The sequence below is a fragment of the Nycticebus coucang genome, chromosome 12, assembly GCF_027406575.1.
Source record: "Nycticebus coucang isolate mNycCou1 chromosome 12, mNycCou1.pri, whole genome shotgun sequence".
Taxonomy (NCBI): Eukaryota; Metazoa; Chordata; class Mammalia; order Primates; family Lorisidae; genus Nycticebus; species Nycticebus coucang.
Window position 1 is genome coordinate 42,937,748 of NC_069791.1, and position 8,058 is coordinate 42,945,805.

The window sequence follows — 8,058 nt, forward strand, 5'->3', positions numbered from 1 at the left end:
TATTTTTGCCTCTGTTAATATGGTGGATAACGTTTATAGACTTGCGTATGTTAAACCAGCCTTGCATCCCTGGGATGAAGCCTACTTGATCATGATGAATGACTTTTTTGATGATAAGCTGTAATGTATTGGCTAGGATTTTGTTGAGAATTTTTGCATCTATATTCATGAGTGAGATTGGTCTGAAATTCTCCTTTTTGTTTGGGTCTTTTCCTGGTTTTGGTATCAGGGTGATGTTTGCTTCATAGAATGTGTTGGGAAGATTCCTTCTTCCTCAATTTTTTGGAATAATTTCTGCAGTACAGGAATAAGCTCTTCCTTGAAGGTTTGATAGAATTCTGGAGTGAAGCCATCTGGACCAGGGCATTTTTTTAGTTGGATGCTTTTTTATTGTTTCTTTGATCTCAGTGCTTGAAATTGGTCTGTCCAAGAGCTCTATTTCTTCCTGGCTGAGTCTAAGGAGAGGGTGTGATTCCAAATATTGATCCATTTCCTTCACATTGTCAAATTTCTGGGCATAGAGTTTCTGGTAGTATTCAGAGATGATCTCTTGTATCACTGTGGGATCAGTTGTTATTTCCCCTTTATCATTTCTGATTGAGGGAACTAGAGATTTTACTTTTCTATTCCTCATTAGTCTGGCCAGTGGTTTATCTATTTTATTTATTTTTTCAAAAAACCAACTCCTTGTTTCATTAATTTTCTGAATGATTCTTTTGTTTTCAATTTCATTGATCTCTGATTTGATTTTGGATATTTCTTTTCTTCTACTGAGTTTAGGCTTAGATTGTTCTTCTTTTTCCAATTCCATAAGATCTCTTGTGAGATTGTTGATGTGCTCTCTTTCTGTTTTTCGAATGTAGGCATCTAAAGTGATGAATTTTCCTCTCAAAACTGCTTTTGCAGTATCCCACAGGTTTTGGTAGCTTGTGTCTTCATTGTTGTTATGCTCAAGGAAGTTAATGATTTCCTGTTTTATCTCTTCCTGCACCCGTCTGTTATTCAACAGAAGATTGTTTAATTTCCATGCCTTTGGGTGGGGTCGAGCGTTTTTGTTAGAGTTGCGTTCCACCTTTAGTGCCTTATGGTCTGAGAAGATACAAGGTAAAATTTCAATTCTTTTGATTCTGTTGATATTTGTTTTGTGTCCCAGGATATGATCAATTTTGGAGAATGTTCCATGGGGTGATGAGAATAATGTATATTCTTTACCTTTGGGGTGGAGTGTTCTATGTGTGTCTATCAAGCACAGTTGTTCTAGGGTCTCATTTAAATCTCTTATATCTTTGTTTAATTTCCGTTTAGAGGATCTGTCCAGCTCTGTAAGAGGAGTGTTAAAGTCCCCTGTTATGATGGTATTATCAGATATCATATTGCTCAGACTGAGTAAGGTCTGTTTCAAGAATCTGGGAGCATTTAAATTGGGTGCATAAATATTTAGAATTGAAATGTCTTCTTGTTGTATTTTTCCCTTGACCAATATAAAGTGACCATCTTTGTCTTTTTTGACTTTAGTTGCTTTAAATCCACATGTATGTGAAAATAAGATTGCAACTCCTCTTTTCTTGTGAATTCCATTTGCCTGAAAAATTGTCTTCCAACCCTTGACTCGGAGCTTTAATTTGTCTTTTGAAGCCAGGTGTGTTTCTTGCAGACAGCAAATGGATGGCTTGTGTTTTTTAATCCAGTCAGCCAATCTATGTCTCTTCAGTGGGAAATTCAAGCCATTAACATTTATTGAGGTAATTGATAAGTGTGGTAGTATTCTATTCGTCTTATTTTGTGAGAGTCCATTGCTTAGTTTTATCTTTTGCATCAGTGTGGAGGTTAGGTTCTGTCCTTTAATTTTAGAGTTCTTACTTTGCTGCTGATCCATTGTGGTGGTCAGTGTGCAGAACAGGTTGAAGTATTTCCTGTAGAGCTGGTCTTGTTGTGGCGAATTTCCTCAATGTTTGTATATCCGTAAATGATTTGATTTCTCCATCAATTTTGAAGCTTAGCTTAGCAGGGTACAGAATTCTGGGCTGGAAATTGTTCTGGTTAAATAGATGAAAGGTAGATGACCATTGTCTTCTTGCTTGGAAAGTTTCATTAGAGAAGTCTGTGGTCACTCTGATGGATTTGCCCCTGTAGGTCAACTGGCTCTTACTCCTGGCAACTTGCGGAATCTTTTCTTTTGTCTTGATTTTGGACAGGTTCATCACAATGTGTCTTCGAGAAGCTCTGTTAGAGTTGAGGTGACCTGGGGTCCGATAGCCCTCTGAAGGCAGTGTGTCAGAATCTTTGGTGATATTTGGGAAATTTTCTTTTATAATAGTCTCTAGTATGGATGGCTTCCATTTCTCTGGGGCATTCTTCTTCCCCTTCTGAGATTCCTATAACTCATATGTTGGAACGCTTCATAAAGTCCCATAGTTCTGACAGTGAACGTTCTGCTTTCTCTCTCTTCTTTTCTGCCTCTTTTACTATCTGAGTTATCTCAAAAACTTTGTCTTCTACCTCTAAATTCTTTCTTTTGCATGGTCTAACCTGTTGCTGATACTTTCCATTGCATCTTTAAGTTCCCTAATTGACTGTTTCAGTTCCTTCAGCTCTGCTATATCCTTTTTATATTCTTCATATCGTTCATCTCTTATTTGATTCTGTTTTTGAATTTCCTTTTGGTAATTTTCCACTTTATTAGCAGTTTCCTTCATTGTTTCCATCATTTCTTTCATTGTTTTCAACATGTGTATTCTAAATTCCCTTTCTGTCATTCCTAACATTTCTGTATAGGTGGAATCCTCTGCAGTAGCTACCTCATGGTCCTTTGGCAGGGTTGTTCTGGACTGGTTCTTCATGTTGCCTGGAGTTTTCTGCTGATTCTTCCTCATGAGTGATTTCTTTTATCTGTTTCCTTGCCCTAATTTTCCTTTTACTTCCTCTTGCTCTTTAAGTTCTTGTGCCTGTGGACTAAAGGTTACAGGACCAGAAGGGTGAGAAGGTTGACGAGCAAAAAATGGATGAAAGAAAGGAGGACTGAGTGATAAGAAAAATAGAGAAAGGAGAGGGGGTGGGTAAAAGGAATATTGACAAAAAGAAGAGAGGCACAGAAAGAGGGAGACAGAACAATATAGGTGTACAGTAGGGTACTTTGATACAACCTTAAAAAAAACCCACCTTCTGGGGTTGCCCAGTTTGGTGGTTCCCTTGAGGTCAGCAGCTCTTTGCTAACCTGATCAGGCACAGTACCCCACCTCCACCAAGTAGAGAGGAAAGACAAAAATGCTATAAATCAAACAAAAACAAGCAAACAGAAAACTTTACGGATAAAATTGTGTGAAAAACCAAATAATGATGGTAGAAACACTAGCTAAAACGAAGTTCTAGTTATTGAAAAAGGCAGCAATGGGAAATTATAATTAAACTAGAAAAATTGAGAAAGAAAAAGGATCCGTATGGAAAAGGTTGAAATTAAAAAACAAAAACAACATCAACAACATCAAAATAAACAAACAAAAAGAAAACACAACCAAAAACAAAGCAGTATGTATATGTTATTGAATATTGTCTGGGCAACATGTCGTCTTCTGGGGTATGAGATGTTAATCACAGTTCTGATGTGACTGGAGGCTGCTGATTTCTCAAACCCCAGCAGGTAGACACCCTAAATCTCTCTTTACCCCACTTAAAAGGCACTTTGAACATGTAAACTTGCTGAGCAGAAGCTTTCCCAGGAAAGTGCTTGTCGCTAGAATCACTGCTGAAGTGGCTATCCACTTACCCAGTGTGCCAAAAACGGTCTCACTCTGCCCCTGAGGGTTAGGGCTGCAAGGTGGCTCAGACCTCACCCTTAGGCTACTTGGTCGCTGGGTTACCAGCTCCCACCCGATTCTAGCTCTGCGACCCAGAGGGCAGAGCTTGCCGGGGCAGATCGCTCACAATGGCTCCCTGTGGCCCACAGCCAAACACTATTAGCTCCCTCTGACTCAGCGGCTCAGACTAGGGCCCTAGACAATGGCCAAAGTTCTATGCACTCCCGCTCAGGCTCTCCCCAAGGCAGTTCAACTGAATGCCAAGTCCAAAGACACCAAAAGAGTTCACAGGTAAGGCCTTTCTGGTTTGCAGTCTCTCTGCTACTGAATTTACAGTTGTGGGCGGGTTTAGACGGATTGAACCCACGTGACCACTTGCCATTTTCCACTGTTTTAGTCCTCCTCTTGGGGTCCAGAAGTCTCTCACTGACTCCCTGTATCCACACAGGGGTGATGATAGGCAGATCCCACCAGCCAGAGATGCCTGGAGTCCTATCTCCCCAGACTCACGGTGCCCAGATGCAAGGAAGCTGTTACTCGGCCACCATCTTGCTCTGCCTCCAGTATCCCAATTTTCTAAAAAATTCTTTTTAATAATGAAATAGCACCCATGGTGGGGTGGGTGGCAATGTAATGTAAAGTATGTAATTGATGGTCATGGTTTCATTTTCCAGTTTTTGAACCTACACTCTCGTAGCTTATCCATGGGTGAAGAGACCTTCGGAAAACAGGCTTTATCATATATCCCCAAATCCCATGAAGCAAAATACATCCAGAATTCAGTGTAGTATTTTATTGTTAGAAATAGCTAATGGCAGCCAACTAATCATCTTGCTAAACCAAGTGGGATTAGAATGTGATTAGAATGTGTTACATAGGATAAAGGAAATAATGGTCATATCCATCCAAAACAACCAATTGTTTTGGACAGGTGCTCTGGAAACACTGGTTATTTCATTTATTCTATCAACATGCTTGTGAGATAATTGAGACATGTGTGTTTAATATTCTGTTCTTACTACTGATTAGAAAAATAAAGCACATGATTTTTCAAGGAAGGTTGATATTTTTTTTTTTTCCTCACAGGTTCAAGCCTCTTCTCATTTATTCTGCTTACATAAAAACAGGCTTTTTCATACAAAGAATCCATTTTTCCTAGAGAGTTTTTATATTGTTGGCGTTAAGGTAAATATTGACTGAGTAATAAATTGGAAACATCCTTCAAGTCTTCCTTGGCGGGACATTTTTAACATAAGAAGTACTTGGAAAGCCATTCTAATTGTATACCTGAGAGAATATTGAGAGAGATCTACCTTAGTGCAGTTTGAGAAAAAGAATCCAGAAGTTGGGCTGGACACGGCAGCTCACACCTGTAATCCTAGCATTCTCAAGGTCAAGGCTGGAGAAACACTTGAGTTTGAGAGGTGGAGACCAGCCTGAGCAAAAGCAAGACCGTGTCTCTATTAAAAATAGAAAAATTATCGGGTGTTGTGACAGGTGCCTATAGTCACAGGCACCTGCTCAGGGGGCTGAGACAGGAGGATCCCTTGAGCCCAGGAGTTTGAGGTTGCAGTTAGCTAGGCTGAGGTCAGGGCATTCACTCTAGCCTGGGCAGCAGAGTCAGACTCTGTCTCAAAACAAACAAACAAATAAAATCCAGAAGTTAAGTAATATAGATAATCAGTTAATTTGCTGGAGAGCTACTTCACTCATTTCTGAACCTTCTCTTGAATATTTTCCACTGTGCAAGAAGTTCAAATAATTGTCAATACCTTATGATTTAAGAGACAACCTGAAAGCTCCTTGCTTTGTAAGTATCTCTTTCAATGGCCTGCTTCAGATCCTAAAAGTTAGCAATTAAAAGTAGTTTGTTCAGGTTAAGGGACTGCATCACCTGACATCTATTAAAACACACACAAATGTCCCTATGAGGGCTCATTCATTTAATCATCCACTCAATAAACAAAGCCATTGCAATTTAGCCTGAATTTCGATGTGAGATTGTTTATGATGGTGCACAGCAAAAGGGTTAGAAGCAATTAAGCTAGAGGTGATTAACACCACCACCACTCAGAATATGAAACATTTCTCAAAAAACTAACCTAAATTAGATGTCACCACAGGAAGCCCTAGGTGTGCTCAAGTAGAGGAGGAATGCTGCGCTGAAGAGGAGGTTCCTGGGCAGAACAGAGACTGTTCAAAGGGCAGAAAGCTTAAAAAGGAGGTCAAGGCATGTGAGAGAAAACACTCAGCAACTTGCATTTTGTGTGGGTCTGTGTCCTGTCTTGCCCACCTCACCTTGCCTTCTGTGAACTCCAATCCTCTCACTAACCACAATGTGGCTTCTAGAGTTCTCTCCATTCCTGATTCTTCTGGCTATAAACAGCTATTCTATTCTCTTCACTCAGAACTTCATTGAAAGATAACAGCTGAGATGGATGGTTAGTTTTCATTCAAACCACTGCACAGGCACACCTGTTGTAAGAAATCAAGGCTGTCCCAGCAATCCAGTGGTATGTCACCCTAACAGCAATCTTTACTGTGAGCTCATTCTGTGTCAGGTACTGTGCTAAATTCCTTACATGGACTATCTTATTTAATCCCTGCATCAACCTTATATACTAAGTGTTTTCTATTATCCTTAGCCTGCTGAGGACACTGAGGCATAGAGAGATTAAGTACTTAACCCTTCTAACATTTAACCTATTTCTACAATATGGGGGGTTTAAACTGTAGCATTCAGATTCCTAAACTATGTGTTTTCCATATTGCTGTGGGGGTGGTTATTCCTGTTTTAGATCATAAATAAAGCAAAACCCCCATATAGGGATTTTTGCATAGAGAGACATAAGACCCAGGCCATATTCAAAGTTAAATTCTGCTGGGCTTTGTGTATGCCATCAAGGTCATGAGGGCAAAAGATGTCCTTCAAGGGTGAGTTCCAGAATAATTCTCTGTGATATTCTGGTAAAAAACCTGCACCACATTCTTGATCAGATAAGATTCTCCACCTTATTTAGATCTTGATCTGACATTCTTTTCCCATATTTCAGCCATTCATGACCCCAGGTGAACTAGACATGGATACTCAGTAAGGGAGAAAATAAAACTTGGTGGTCATTACCAAGGCTTTTAGAATGCAGTTTCTCAATTGCTGTGGACATGACCATAAAAAAACTTCCACTAGGTTTTCTATCTGCTACTTTGGTAGCACTCAACCTACTGGGGACATTGTATTAACCCTTTATTAGACTGGTTTTCCCTCCGTTGCCTGCATGTGACACTGTCCAAGTGGAAATACAAAGCCAGCAACTGTGATTGTCTAATAGGTCTTACAGCAGGAACAAACAGTGCATGCCTGGATCTCTTGCTAACTGTTCAGGACAGCTAATAAATAGGTGGTTTGTGGAGCTAAAAAAAAAAAAAAAAAAAAAAAAAAAAAAAAGAAAAGAAAACTTGGCTGTGTATACTATAATTAAATTAATTCATGCTACAGCATTCATGACCCATGGCCCATATCACATCACATATCATCTTTAGGTTAGGCTACCACCCACGGGGAGGAGGAAAGTAATGCTTATCTATATTAATTAAGACAAAAACATTGGGCATAAAGGTTTTGGATTTCACTTGTTCACCACATTGTACCAACGTAAAGAACCTCTTGCAGAAAGCCATCCAGAAACTTCAAACTTCATGGGATTAGCAAGAAATTTCTCAGATGATGGTATTATTTTCTCTGCACTTTTTAAGATTTAAAATTTCCAAAAGCTTGAGAATCACCCAGAGTTTACTATCCATCATTTGCTTAGGGAGTGGAAACGAAGTGAATGAAAGACAAAAATCCTAACTGATCAATTTCAGAAAGATAAAAGCTGAGAATAATTCCTTTAATCATCCCCCAAATTGACAAATCTTATTCCCAATGCCCTGTTTGTCATCAAGTTTTAACAGACTTTTATAGTTTCAAAGCATTTTATAATTTGATAATAATAGGTAGGCCAGAGTTTTTAACAAAGCTCAGTTGTGCTCCAAGTATAAAATACTGTCCCAAATTGCTTGTAACTATTTAGATTTTTGTTAAAATCCCCGGCTTTCTATCTCTGTTCAGGAGGGTAAGTCATATAGCTTTCCTAACAAGCCACTACTTACCACTGAACATGGAAGACTTTGAGATGTACTTAACCTTGATGGAGGGAAACCTTGTATCTAATAAAGAATAATAAAAATTCCAAATTACCGCAAAGCACTGTAGCAGGCAAGC

General features: G+C 39.2%; 1 non-coding gene across 1 annotated transcript; it reads left to right on the forward strand.

Annotated features, from left to right (window-relative positions):
- Nucleotides 1-6,908: 6,908 nt before the first annotated feature.
- On the forward strand, nucleotides 6,909-7,028 carry LOC128563006 (small nucleolar RNA SNORA32). Its single transcript, XR_008373683.1, has one exon. It is a non-coding gene; the product is annotated as a small nucleolar RNA SNORA32 (small nucleolar RNA).
- The last annotated feature ends 1,030 nt before the right edge of the window (nucleotides 7,029-8,058 follow it).